The sequence below is a fragment of the Anopheles funestus genome (genome assembly GCF_943734845.2).
Source record: "Anopheles funestus chromosome X unlocalized genomic scaffold, idAnoFuneDA-416_04 X_unloc_61, whole genome shotgun sequence".
In the NCBI taxonomy this organism is placed as follows: Eukaryota; Metazoa; Arthropoda; class Insecta; order Diptera; family Culicidae; genus Anopheles; species Anopheles funestus.
Window position 1 is genome coordinate 55,001 of NW_026045189.1, and position 15,000 is coordinate 70,000.

Sequence of the window (15,000 nt, forward strand, 5' to 3'; positions counted from 1 at the left end):
GCACGCGACGACTTCGGTCCACTGTGGTTCGGCATGAGGCGCGTGACGGCTTCCGCGACCTTCATGGCCTTCGCTGCAGCCTGCTGAACGTGCGGCAACCATGACAGGTGGTCGTGCAACCAAACTCCAAGATAACGGATGGAGCGCTGGGATTGCACGACCACACCTCCGATGTTGATGCTCACGACCGGATGACGCTTCAGGGTGGAGATGAGCGTCATTTCCGTCTTCTCTGGCGCCAACGAGAGACGGTTCCGGTCCAGCCAGTCCATGATTACCGCGATGGCTCGTTCAGCAGTCGAGGAAGCGGCTTGGGGTGTCGTTGCGGGGACCAAGACGACAAGGTCATCAGCGTAGCCAATAACCTCGGCCCCCTCAGGCAACTGGACACCCAGGACCCCGTCGTACAGCACGTTCCAAAGCGTGGGTCCCAAAATGGAACCCTGTGGAACGCCCGCACTGATGTTACGCTCGACAGGGCCCTCGCTGGTGTCGATAACCAGCCGCCGGTCCTCGAAATAGCTCCTCAGTATCTGCTGCAGCGATGACGGTACCCCCTTGTCCCTCAGCGCGTTGGCGATGGCTTGCCAGGGCGCAGAGTTAAAGGCGTTGCGGATATCAAGTGCCACCACCATCAGGCAGCGCTTGTCTCGGGCGTTGGTGCGGCGAAAGGACATGGCCGTCCTGCCCGCTTCGACAACGCGCTGGATCGCACTGATGGTGGATCTGCCTCGCCGGAAACCGTACTGCCCGTCCGACAGCCGTTCCGCATCCGGTTCCTCCAGGAACTCGTTGAGGCGGTTAAGAATTAGGCGCTCCAACACCTTGCCGAGTGCGTCGAGCATGCACAGCGGCCGGTAGGAGGAGCTTTCCCCGGGAGGCTTGCCAGGCTTTGGCAGCAGTACCAGTCGTTGCCTCTTCCAGGGCGCTGGAAACGCACCCCGGTCCAGGCAGTCCTGGTACAAACGGACGAAAACCTCCGGGTACTTCCTAATGGCCGTCTTAACCGCCGCGTTGGGGATACCGTCCAGTCCAGGCGCTTTCCGGTTCGCCATCGATCCCACGATGGACAACAGCTCGCCCACGGTGACAGGGGTCAACGAAGAACTCCGCTCCTCGGTGTCGACGCTCGATGATTCAGCGTCCGGCCAGTCAACAGGCGGATGTGTCGGGAACAGATCGTTGGCTATCCGCTCCAACACGACACGGTCAGTCTCAGGTGGCACGAAGCAGCCACGAAGACGAGACATGACCACCCGATAACCGGCCCCAAACTCGTTGGTTTCCGCCTGTTGAATCAGCTCATCGAGCTGCGCTCGCTTGCTGGCCCGGACAGCCTTCTCGACAGCTCTCCTCGCCGACCGATGATGTGCAGCCACAATGCTGCGCTCCTGCAGGTCGGTGGTACGAAGCATCCGCTCATGCACGGTCGAACACTCCTCCCGAAGACGCAAGATCTCCGGAGTCCACCAGAAGAGGTCTCGATGGGGGTCACGATGCGACATGGTGACGCGCTCCATCGTGTCGTCGCATGCATCTAGCATGGCGTCGACCATCCCCTCCTGGCTGACGGCTCGTTCCGGAAAACCGGCCGTCTGGAGTGCGGCTGCGAATGCCTCCACCGAAAACTGCGTCGTCTTCCATCTACGGCCAGCGTGCCGAAACGTGGTAGACGACGAAGAGGACCCCTGTCCCCGCTGGCGATGCTGCTGCTGTTGTCGCTGCTGCCTCCCGTTCAGGTGACGATGCTGCTGCTGCAGGTGCTGCTGCTGCTGGTGCTGCTGCTGCTGGTGCTGCTGCTGTTGTCGTCGCTGCTGGTCAAGAGTTGGAGGCCCCACGGTGAAGAAAATGTACCGGTGGTCCGACGCCGTATAGTGGCACGAAGTGGTGTTCGCTGCCACCTCCCAAGTGTCTGGACGAGCAATGGATGCGCTCGCGAAAGACACATCCACGACACTGGGAGTGGCGACTCCGTTGCCCACGAACGTCGGGACCGATCCTTGGTTCAGGACCAGAAGCCCAAGCTGCCGAATTGTATCGAGCAGCTCTTCACCGCGCCGGGTGGTACGTTGGCTACCCCACTCCTCATTCCAGGCGTTGAAATCGCCTGCCAGGACGATGCGAGGGTGGGGTTGGGCCTCCAACTCCACCGCCTCCAGAAGTTGCTCGAACTCGCCGGCGTTGAGACGTGGAGGGGCGTAACAGCTGATGAAGACCACCCCTCCAATCTGCGCAGCAGCCAACCCGGGCATGGCACAGCGCCAGACCCGCTGGATCGGAAGGTGGCCGGTCGCCACCACAGCTGCTCTCCCCGACGAATCCACCGTCCAGTTTCCGCTGCCCTCTGGAGGTCGGTACACCTCTGACAGCAGCAGCACGTCGACCCGCTTAGTGCGGGCTGTTTGCAGGGCCAGATCCTGAGCAGTGCGTCCACCACCCAGGTTGACCTGCATCACCCTCACTACACCCGACACTGTTGACCTTGTCGGCACGATGAGTGGCCCACTCGATGGGGCCCCTGGCAGACAATGCACTTAGCTGCCGACGTGCACTGACTAACGCGGTGGCCTACCTCGCCACACTGCAAACACTGACCCGTCCTGTCAGTTGAAGAACGGCAGTCCCGCGCCAGGTGCCCCATCAGCAGGCAACGGAAGCAGCGCTGACGGTCGAGCGGCTTCTTCGGCACTTCGCGGATGCCGCTGACACATTGGCAGAGTGTCAACTTCTGACCAATGAGACTCCGTGCCTTGGCCAGTGGGAGTCGAACACGCGCTCGCTTTGTGCCATCACGGAGCTCCCAAAGCTCGACGTGAGTGATGCCAGCCGCTGACCCCAGCTTCTCCTCAATGGCAAGCTTCACGTCACTCTCTTTGGCCAGAGAGTCGACGTTGGTGATGAGAAGCTCACCCATCTCCGTCACCACTCGTGCCTCGCCATCCTCACCTAGCGCTAGCTGGATCCGGCGAGCCAGCTCCGCGCTATCGACGTTCTTCCGCAACGGTACAAGCAGATGACCTTGCACGGTCCGGCGCCCCATGCCGATGTCTGCCCTGACGTCCTGCAGCTCCTGAGATGTACGCAGCTTCACGTACATCTCTGTCCAGGTTTTGTCCGAACCTGGGACCACCGCAATGCGGTCAGGACGCGGAGGACGCCCCTTAGACTGGGCACGATGCTGCTGATGTTGTTGCTGCTGACTCTGCTGCTGCTGCTGGCGCATCTGAGGTGGCCGGTACGGCTGGCCCACCTGCTGCGGTTGCTGCTGCTGCTGAGTCGAACGTTGCGATCGGCTCTTCCGACCGCTCACGACCGTAGCCCAGGACATCTGCTGCTGTTGCCGCTGCTGCTGACGTTGCGGTTGCTGCTGCTGCTGCTGCTGCTGGCCATTAGCCGACACTGCGACCGTCCGTCGCTGCGGCTGTGGCTGGCTGCGCTGCTGCTGCTGCTGCTGCTGCTGCTGCTGCCGCTGTTGTTGTTGCTGCTGCCGCTGCTGCTGCTGCTGCCGCTGCTGCTGCTGCTGCTGCTGCTGCTGCTGCTGCAGTTGCGAAGCTTTCTTCGCACGGTTGCGCTGCTGCCGGCTGCATTTTGTCCTGGCACTGCCCTGACCAACAGGCTGTGCCGAGGAATGAAGCGCCGTCAAGGAACGCATGCCCTCTTGAAGCGCTTCCAGCGTACACTTCAGGGCCACTTCACGTTCCCGGCTAAGTCGCAGCTCTTCCGTCAGCGACTCGATCTGTTTGGCGAAGTTCTCCAGCATCTTGTGCTGGAAAGCCAGCACCGACGCTTCGCCATCGTCGTGGGGAGCCACGGTTGAAGACATCTCCCCTGCCGCTACCACTGGCGGCACCACCGTCTGCTCGAGAAGAGAGGCGTCGGAAAACTCCGCATCGTCCTCCTCCTCGGAATTATCAGCCTCGGACGGAACCGCCACCGTTGGTCCGGCCGGCCGTGGTGTCTCCGGTAAAGGGGAAGGGGTATCGGACCGCTTCCGAGGCGTGGACGACGACCGCACCCCGGAACGAAGCACCCGCCCCTCCATTCTCCGCTCCTTTCACAAAAAACCGCCTGCACGAATCGTTCAGACGGAACAAGGGAATATTCCCTTCAACATCTGCCAAGGTAACGACCGTCCGTCGCTAGAGCCCCTTTGGCAGATTTCCCGTCCGCGGATCGCAAGAATAAAAAACTCCCACTTTTTTCTTTATTAAAAACAATTTCGCAAGAGAAAACCGCAAGAATAAGAATTTTTAATAAATTCCGCAAGAGATTCAAGAAAACACCAAAAAACGGGTTCGTCGCCTGCTGACGCGTTGAAGTCTCTCGTTTTGGCGTTCCCGGGGAAGGATTCGGAGCCAAAGAACCGTTCCCGGTCTCCTGCTAAGCGTTCCCGGTCTCCGGCTGCACGTTCTCACTCTCTGACCGCTAAGCGCCGGAAAGGTATGCAATTCGCATCGAGTTTTATAGCACCGTAACGCTTCGTAACGCTGGTGTCCCGGCTAAGCGCTACCGCTACCGGTCACTGGTGGCGCTGCAGACGTCGAAGAGAAGGTGGTTGCTGTCTTCGCTGGAAGTTGCGGAACCCGCCACGGGTGGCGCTGTCGTCATAAAAAGGGAGCTTTACGTTGGGTTGTTGTCCTCACTGCTCGAAAACGCTTCGTGGTGTTGTTGATGACACAAACACACGCGACGACACACCTGACGCCACCGTACCACGCTGTTGCACGCACTTTCACGTCGAGTTTTTACTGTTTATCTCTTTTTAAAAGCACTTTACGTCGCTGGAAAACGATAGTTTATGCTCCCTAGCATGTGTTTTACCACTTTTCCAATGTTCTAACACGGTATTTCGATATTTATTCGCCACTGAAGTTCCCCATACAAAGTGTATGGGGACACTTTAAACTGAGTTTTAGCGCAGTAAATTGAAGTAAAACGATTTCCTTTTTCAATATTCGCTAAGAATGACACTCAATTCGCCCTTTTCGACTATTGTTCCGCTATTTATAAGCACTTTTGCACAATATTTTTGCAAAAAATACGGAGCGACACAAAGCACGTCTAAACTGCTGGCTTGACAGCTACCACCACACAGGGATAACTGGCTTGTGGCCGCCAAGCGTTCATAGCGACGTGGCTTTTTGATCCTTCGATGTCGGCTCTTCCTATCATTGTAAAGCAAAATTTACCAAGCGTAGGATTGTTCACCCTTTCAAGGGAACGTGAGCTGGGTTTAGACCGTCGTGAGACAGGTTAGTTTTACCCTACTGGTGTGCATTGTTTGTCGCTATCTTAACGGAATTCCTGTGCAGTACGAGAGGAACCACAGGTACGGACCACTGGCTCAATACTAGTTCGAACGGACTATGGTATGACGCTACGTCCGCTGGATTATGCCTGAACGCCTCTAAGGTCGTATCCAATCCGAGCTGATAGCGCTTCTTATACCCATTAGGTGGTCGTAAGCTAGCGGGCCTAACAACCCTCCGAGAACCGTCCGTGCTGTCCATTGGCACACTGGCGTCTCATCCCCGCTTACTACTAGGCCGCAAAGGGCGGGTTCGCGCTGCACGTGTTAGTACCATACATGTTGGGAACACCGGTGGACGAGCTTGCCGACTGTGGATATCACTAGTTTCGACACCTACGACCGCCCGCAAACGACGGGACTACAGGCTGGGAGCTTCAAGTTGTAGAGATGCGTTCGCATCGATCCTCTCAGGCGACCCATGCTTGGTGGTTAGTGCTTGCGCGTGCGCGCCCCGTGTGTGCTGGAATTGGCCAACCAGTGCACATTGGTGGTGCGTACCGTGACTTGCACCATGTGACGAGAGTGTTGAAGAACACTGTGTGGTGACTCTATGCCTATGTGATGGGGTGCTTGTAACACACGACCGAACCGACGGCTCGTTGGATGGTCACGACAGTGTGGTGCAGGTGCGCCCATGTGTAACGAATACATTGAGTGCCGTTGGAGGTTAGCGGTTGGTTGGTTGCATGCTACAACTTCGCGTTGTACATGGGCTGGCCGCTGCGCTTCCTTCGGGTTGCCACTTGATGTTGATAGGGTTGATGTATTGTGTTCGTTGACTTTTGGTTCATTCCAAAAGTCTTCGGACTTAGATAATTTTACAAGTGTCGGCGCTCTCGGACCGAAAATAAGAAGACAACTAAGAAGAAAAAGAGAAAGAAGCTAATAGTGGAAAGTATTCTTCTTCAAAGAAGGAACAAAAATTTTACAAGTGTTGAAAAATTTCCTAAGTCCAAAAAATTTTCTAAGTCCAGAAAATTTTCTAAGTCCCACAAAATGGAACATGATGAAGAAGATACAGAAGTTGAAAATTTTTCTAAGTCCAAAAAATTTTCTAAGTCCAGAAAATTTTCTAAGTCCAAAGTGTTGGAACAATTTCCAAAGGCCCATAGGTTGCACTGAATTTTCCTAAGTTGGCCACAAGTACCCATGAGGTATCGAGAAGGTTCACCCGAAGGACATAATATGTCCCAAAGTACCGATAGAGCACCCACAAAGAGCACCCAATTGGCCTATGTTGGCCAAAAGTACCGATAGAGTACCCACAAATAGCACCGAGTGGGCCTAACATGGCCAAAAGTACCGATAGAGTACCCACAAATAGCACCGCGTTGGCCTAAGTTGGCCAAAAGTACCGATAGAGTACCCACAAGAAGCACTGAGTTGGCCTAAGTTGGCCAAAAGTACCGATAGAGCACCCACAAGTAGCACCGAATGGGCCTAACATGGCCAAAAGTACCGATAGAGCACCCACAAGTAGCACCCAATTGGCCTAAGTTGGCCAAAAGTACCGATAGAGTACCCATAAGCAGCACCCAATTGGCCTAAGTTGGCCAAAAGTACCGATAGAGTACCCACAAATAGCACCGAGTGGGCCTAACATGGCCAAAAGTACCGATAGAGTACCCACAAATAGCACCCCATGGGCCTAAGTTGGCCAAAAGTACCGATAGAGCACCCACAAATAGCACCCAGTTGGCCTAAGTTGGCCAAAAGTACCGATAGAGTACCCATAAGCAGCACCCAATTGGCCTAAGTTGGCCAAAAGTACCGATAGAGTACCCACAAATAGCACCCAATGGGCCTAACATGGCCAAAAGTACCGATAGAGTACCCACAAGAAGCACTGAGTTGGCCTAAGTTGGCCAAAAGTACCGATAGAGTACCCACAAATAGCACCGAGTGGGCCTAACATGGCCAAAAGTACCGATAGAGTACCCACAAAGAGCACCCAATTGGCCTAAGTTGGCCAAAAGTACCGCCAAGTAGCACCATAGAGGCCCGAGTAGAGCGAAATGTGGGCCAAATTGAACATTTGAAAATTTTTACAAGTCCAGAAAATTTTCTAAGTCCAGAAAATTTTCTAAGTCCAAAGAGTTGGACAAATTTCCTTAGGCCCAAAGGTTGCACTGAATGTTCCTAAGTTGGCCATCAGTACCCATGAAGTATCGCGAAGGTTCACCCGAAAGACACAATATGCCCTAAAGTACCCACAGAGTACCCACAAGTTGCACCCAATTGGCCTAAGTTGGCCAAAAGTACCGACAAGTAGCACCATAGAGGCCCGAGTAGAGCGAAATGTGGGCCAAAGAACCGAGTAGTTGCAACAAATGCCCAAATGGATACCAAAATGTGGTACCAAGCACCTAACTGTTGCAACAAATGCTAGCTTTCTGAGCAAAAGCTGTGGACCAATTTCGTAGAAGAACCGCCTAGGCGAAAAGGCAAAAATCGCCGAAGCTGGCCCGCTCGCAGAGCTCGCGGGCCAGGAGATACTCATAGGGCGATTTACTAGAGTGGGGAACTTGAGAATTTTTGTGTCCGAGACTTTGGGCAACTTCGCGGCCGCCCCCTTAAAGTAAAAGATTTTCTCTGGGTGCCTAAAATTCGCAATTCCCGCAAAGTCGGGAAGACGTTAAAGTTTTTGCCCAAAAAATGGCCATCGATTTAAGGTGATTTTCCAATAAGAAAATGCTTCCTATTTTGAATTTTTTCGAATATTTCCTAAACTAAGCGTCGGAGCACATGGCCGTGGAGGAACTTTTGGTAGCTTTTGGCAAGGGCTATCGGATGAAATAATGCGAAAGGCCATCGGAGCGATATTGGATTAATGCGGGCCCATAAACGTACCTAAGAAGTGAAAATTGGTACCTTGCACGCAGGATGCAAGAAATGCTTGAGTGTTAACCAACATCGGTACCAAGTACCTAGGTTATATCGAGTGCGTAGATGGAAGTCGGTACCGAAGGGAAACCTTCCTAGGCTAGGTGCACGCAAGTGAGTATGGATCGATCAGTAGAAAGATGGGAAGCCATAGGAAACCTTCCTAGGCTAGGTGCACGCAAGTGAGTATGGATCGATCAGTAGAAAGATGGGAAGCCCAAGGAAACCTTCCTAGGCTAGGTGCACGCAAGTGAGTATGGATCGATCAGTAGAAAGATGGGAAGCCATAGGAAACCTTCCTAGGCTAGGTGCACGCAAGTGAGTATGGATCGATCAGTAGAAAGATGGGAAGCCATAGGAAACCTTCCTAGGCTAGGTGCACGCAAGTGAGTATGGATCGATCAGTAGAAAGATGGGAAGCCCAAGGAAACCTTCCTAGGCTAGGTGCACGCAAGTGAGTATGGATCGATCAGTAGAAAGATGGGAAGCCATAGGAAACCTTCCTAGGCTAGGTGCACGCAAGTGAGTATGGATCGATCAGTAGAAAGATGGGAAGCCATAGGAAACCTTCCTAGGCTAGGTGCACGCAAGTGAGTATGGATCGATCAGTAGAAAGATGGGAAGCCATAGGAAACCTTCCTAGGCTAGGTGCACGCAAGTGAGTATGGATCGATCAGTAGAAAGATGGGAAGCCATAGGAAACCTTCCTAGGCTAGGTGCACGCAAGTGAGTATGGATCGATCAGTAGAAAGATGGGAAGCCATAGGAAACCTTCCTAGGCTAGGTGCACGCAAGTGAGTATGGATCGATCAGTAGAAAGATGGGAAGCCATAGGAAACCTTCCTAGGCTAGGTGCACGCAAGTGAGTATGGATCGATCAGTAGAAAGATGGGAAGCCATAGGAAACCTTCCTAGGCTAGGTGCACGCAAGTGAGTATGGATCGATCAGTAGAAAGATGGGAAGCCATAGGAAACCTTCCTAGGCTAGGTGCACGCAAGTGAGTATGGATCGATCAGTAGAAAGATGGGAAGCCATAGGAAACCTTCCTAGGCTAGGTGCACGCAAGTGAGTATGGATCGATCAGTAGAAAGATGGGAAGCCATAGGAAACCTTCCTAGGCTAGGTGCACGCAAGTGAGTATGGATCGATCAGTAGAAAGATGGGAAGCCCATTACCAAATGCCCTAGTGAAGACCGTAAACGAATATCATGAACCGATAAGGAGCACCAAATGCCCTAGTGAAGACCGTAAACGAATATCATGAACCGAGAAGGAGCACCAAATGCCCTAGTGAAGACCGTAAACGAATATCATGAACCGATAAGGAGCACCAAATGCCCTAGTGAAGACCGTAAACGAATATCATGAACCAAGAAGTAGCAACGAATGCCTGAAAAAGTACCAAGTCCACGGTATAGAGTAACGAGAGTTAACCGCCGTGATGTATGCAATGAGGGCAGCCATTGCATGGGTTCTGGACTTGGTTCGCGAATAACTTTTTTGCTAGACATCGGACAAAGTTGACGTGGAAGAACGAAATGTAGCATTTGGTGCCACCTATCCAAAACTTTTTCAAGATTGAAGATCCGATCGATACAGCCTGAGTTATAGGCAAAAGTTGGTGCAAAATTGAGCATTTTTAATGGTGAAAAATCGGTACTCCTCGAATAGCTCCTGTTGGAAGCATCGGACCACATGGTCGTGGAGGAACATATTGTAGCGTGCGGTGTCAAGTATCGACACCCAAAACCGCATGTCCGATGGACGGAAAATGACCAAGTTATAGTGAAAACTTGGTTGCACCAAATTCCCGAAGAAGTGCAACGAGAAGGTGAATGCGCAGGTTGTTCGTCGAATAGCTCCGGCCACAGACATGGTAGCGATTAGTGGTGCATGGAAGAAATCTAGCCACAAGTGCCATCTACCCATGGCCAGAAGAAAGTGTGGCCATATCTTGGATACCGGCGGAGCTATGGGGCAAATATGGGCCAAAAATGGTGCAAGTTGGACCAAAAATCCGAAAAAGTACCTAGGTAAATGCGCAGGTTGTTCGTCGAATAGCTCCGGCCACAGACATGGTAGCGATTAGTGGTGCATGGAAGAAATCTAGCCACAAGTGCCATCTACCCATGGCCAGAAGAAAGTGTGGCCATATCTTGGATACCGGCGGAGCTATGGTGCAAATATGGGCCAAAAATGGTGAAGTTGGACCAAAAATCCGACCAAGTGCGCGAGGCGCTTTCGTGAATAGCTCCGGCCACAGACATGGTAGCGGTTAGTGGTGCATGGAAGAAATCTAGCCACAAGTGCCATCTAGCCATGGCCAGAAGAAAGTGTGGCGATATCTTGGATACCGGCGGAGCTATGGGGCAAATACGGGCCAAAAATGGGTAAACTTGTACGGTCCAAAGCCAAGGGTAAATTTTTTTATTCCTCTAATAACTTCTAGCACAGACATTGAATCGGTTGGTAATGTATGGATGAAATGCAGCAAACAGTTGGAACTACCCATAAAATCTTAAAGATTGACGATCCAATGTATAGAACCGGAGTAATGTGCGATACTTGGTGTAAAATCGAGTGAAAAATTAACTATAAACTGTTTTTGGCCCATAACTCGAATACTAGACATCGGAAGGGGGGGTCGTAGAACGATTTTTTGTTGCCCTATCGATTCCCTATCGAACGAGCAAAAGTTGTTTTTTTGACCAAAAAGGACCCCTACTCTAGTAAAATTGGCCTGATTTTACTAGTCCCCGGTACCCGTACAGGCAAAATGAGCAAAATGCTCAAGTATGAATGGTTTTTGGCCCATAACTCGAATACTAGACGTCGCAGGGGGGTGTCATGGAACAATTTTTGGTAGCCCTTGAAATTATCTATCGAATGACATATACTTGATTTTTGGCCAAAAAGTTCCCTAGACTAGTAAAAATCGCATCATTTTACTAGAGTCGGGTACCCTGGACGAAAAACCGCTATAATTGCGGTTTTTGGCTAATAACTCGAATACTAGACGTCGCAGGGGGGTGTCGTGGAACAATTTTTGGTAGCCCTTGAAATTATCTATCGAATGACATATACTTGATTTTTGGCCAAAAAGTTCCCTAGACTAGTAAAAATCGCATCATTTTACTAGAGTCGGGTACCCTGGACGAAAAACCGCTATAATTGCGGTTTTTGGCTAATAACTCGAATACTAGACGTCGCAGGGGGGTGTCGTGGAACAATTTTTGGTAGCCCTTGAAATTATCTATCGAATGACATATACTTGATTTTTGGCCAAAAAGTTCCCTAGACTAGTAAAAATCGCATCATTTTACTAGAGTCGGGTACCCTGGACGAAAAACCGCTATAGTTGCGGTTTTTGGCTAATAACTCTAATACTAGACGTCGGAGGGGGGTGTCGTGGAACAATTTTTGGTAGCCCTTGAAATTATCTATCGAATGACATATACTTGATTTTTGGCCAAAAAGTTCCCTAGACTAGTAAAAATCGCATCATTTTACTAGAGTCGGGTACCCTGGACGAAAAACCGCTTAAGTTGCGGTTTTTGGCTAATAACTCGAATACTAGACGTCGCAGGGGGGTGTCGTGGAACAATTTTTGGTAGCCCTTGAAATTATCTATCGAATGACATATACTTGATTTTTTGACCAAAAAGTTCCTAGACTAGTAAAAATCGCATCATTTTACTAGAGTCGGGTACCCTGTACGAAAAACCGCTATAGTTGCGGTTTTTGGCCAATAACTCGAATACTAGACGTCGGAGGGGGGTGCCGTAGAACAATTTTTTGTAGCCCTTGAAATTACCTTTCGAATGATATATAGTGGTTTTTTGGTCAAACAGTGACCCCGAGACTAGTAACCCTCCATACACAAAACCGCCTAAAAAGTTTTGGTTTTGCAAAATTTTGAAAAGTGCGTCAAAAAAATTTTTTCAAAAAGTACCAAATCGTGATCAGAACTCACTATAGACCATAAAAAGTGAAATCCGATGGTCATTTGCAACACTTGGTCAATCGAGAAAAATTTCACTTTTTTACTAGAGTCGGGTACCCTGAACGAAAAATCGCTCAAGTGATGGTTTTTGGCCAATAACTCGAATACTAGACGTCGGAGGGGGGTGCCGTAGAACAATTTTTTGTAGCCCTTGAAATTACCTTTCGAATGATATATAGTGGTTTTTTGGTCAAACAGTGACCCCGAGACTAGTAACCCTCCATACACAAAACCGCCTACAAAAACTTTGTTTTGAAAAATTTTGAAAAGTTCAAAAAAATTTTTTTTTCAAAAACTACTAAAACGTGATAAGAACTTACTATAGACCATGAAAAGTGATATCCGATGATAATTTGCAAAAGTTGGTAACTAGTAAAAAATTTCACTTTTTTACTAGAGTCGGTGCAACGAGAAAAAAAAAGTCCGTGATGGAGAAAAATGGCACGTTTTCCACGCCTGTACGCTTTCGTTTTCTATATAGGGGGTAGGTGAGCCAGAAGCATGAATTTGACTGAGTACGTATCTTTATGAATTGGGCCCTTCTAAATCGATTGAGACTACCCCCAGGACGATCGGACGACTGCTTCTGGCTCAAAATGTGGTTTTTAGATTTTGATCGTCAATTATGAGAGAAAAAATCGATTAGAAGTAAAGATACGAAATGCTTGGTCTAAGTTGGGAAACGACTTCGGATATTTGTTGGACGTTGTCGTAGAAGGTCCGAGGACCAAGGAAAAGTGATTTCCAAGTGGATTTATGCACTATTAGTCGATGGTAAGATGTGAAATTAGTAGAACTTACCATACAGTTTGCGAAGTTGAAGCAATCGGTTGGTGAATATGGTACTGTCTGTCCAATTTGGTGGTTCGGAATGAGTGAAACGATGTTGATGATGGATAGACGTTCCGATTGCCCCCGATCGGGGAACATATAGTGGTCTTTAAGGTCCAAGTACCTATGTTTTGGTAAGCAGAACTGAGAGTTAAAGGATGAAAGTCGGCCATTCCTAATATCATCCTATCGGTGGTTCGCGAGTTGTTTGAGGACCGGAGCAGCTCGCGATGAAACGGTCCTAGGGTATTGGTTATCCATCCAAGGAAGAGTAAATGCGATCCTAGATGTGTGTCGTTGGCCGTTCTACCGGTATCGCCTATCGATGAGATATCGACGGGCATGCCTTACTCGAAAGTTGAATTCTAGGATCGATGGTCAAACAGACCTATGAGCGATAAACCAAACTGAACACGTATTGATGTCGGCTTTTCCTATCATTTGATGCCGCAGGTTGTTTAGGGACCGGAGCAACTTGCGGCCGAGACGGTCCCCGGGGGTTTCTTTCTCCAAGGAGTGGAAACTATTAAGCAAGAGTTGTAGCAAGATACGATCCTCTGATGTGTCGTTGGCCGTTCATGCGGTATCGCCTGTCGATGAGATATCGATGGGCATGCCTTACTCTACCGACCTTCTAATTGAGAGTATTAATCAGGGATCGATGGTCAAACAAGACCAATGAGCGATAAACCAAACTGAACACGTATTGATGTCGGCTTTTCCTATCATTTGATGCCGCAGGTTGTTTAGGGACCGGAGCAGCTTGCGGCCGAGACGGTCCCCGGGGGTTTCTTTCTCCAAGGAGAAGAAACGATTAAGCAAAAGTTGTAGCAAGATACGATCCTCTGATGTGTCGTTGGCCGTTCAAGCGGTATCGCCTGTCGATGAGATATCGATGGGCATGCCTTACTCTCCCGACTGGATTACTGAGAGTTTAATCAGGGATCGATGGTCAAACAGACCAATGAGCGATAAACCAAACTGAACACGTATTGATGTCGGCATTTCCTATCATTTGTCGCAGGTTGTTTGGGGACCGGAGCAGCTTGCGACCGAGACGGTCCCCGGGGGTTTCTTTCTCTAAGGAGTGGAAACGATTAAGCAAAAGTCGTAGCAATAATCGATCACCTGATGTGTCGTTGGCCGTTCTTGCGGTATCGCCTGTCGATGAGATATCGATGGGCATGCCTTACTCTCCTGACTGTTTAATTGAGAGTTATAATCAGGGATCGATGGTCAAAAAGACCTATGAGCGATAAACCAAACTGAACACATATTGATGTCGGCATTTCCTATCATTTGTCGCAGGTTGTTTGGGGACCGGAGCAGCTTGCGACCGAGACGGTCCCTTCCCGAAAGATGGTGAACCGAGTCGTCTGGCGTAAAAACCGGACGACTCGAAAGGGCTTGACCCTTTCAAGTGAGCGATAATCACATTCTACGCTCAGTTCGACAGCTACAAGGCAATCACTCGCTATGTTCAGAGCTAATACATGCAACATGCCGGCATTGTTTCCACCGACGCATGGATTCAAGACTGGTGCACTTATTAGTTAAACCGTTCGCCTCCGGGTGTTTCGAGTTCAAGTCTGGATGAGGATTGTTCTTGCTGGTAATAGCTTGAGCCCCTGAATAAGGGGTCGAAGCGTACATCTTGAGACCATGTACAACATATTACCAAATCGGCACCATGGGTTCGGGTGCAAGTGATGTAACCGTGAAAGATGTTGAGCAGCCCAACATCGGTTTACACACGCATAATAGGAAGGCAGCGCTGTCGACTGGTCAGTCGTGTAAGAAGTGTGCATTATCGATCTCCAATATATGAGCTCAGTATGACAGCCCAATTGGTAATCCTCGGGACCTCCAGAAAGGAAGCTGGATGAGGATTACCAAATCGAAAGTTGATAAGTGTAGTGGTGCCACTTAGTCAACTTGTATCCCGAAAGATGGTGAACCGAGTCGTCTGGC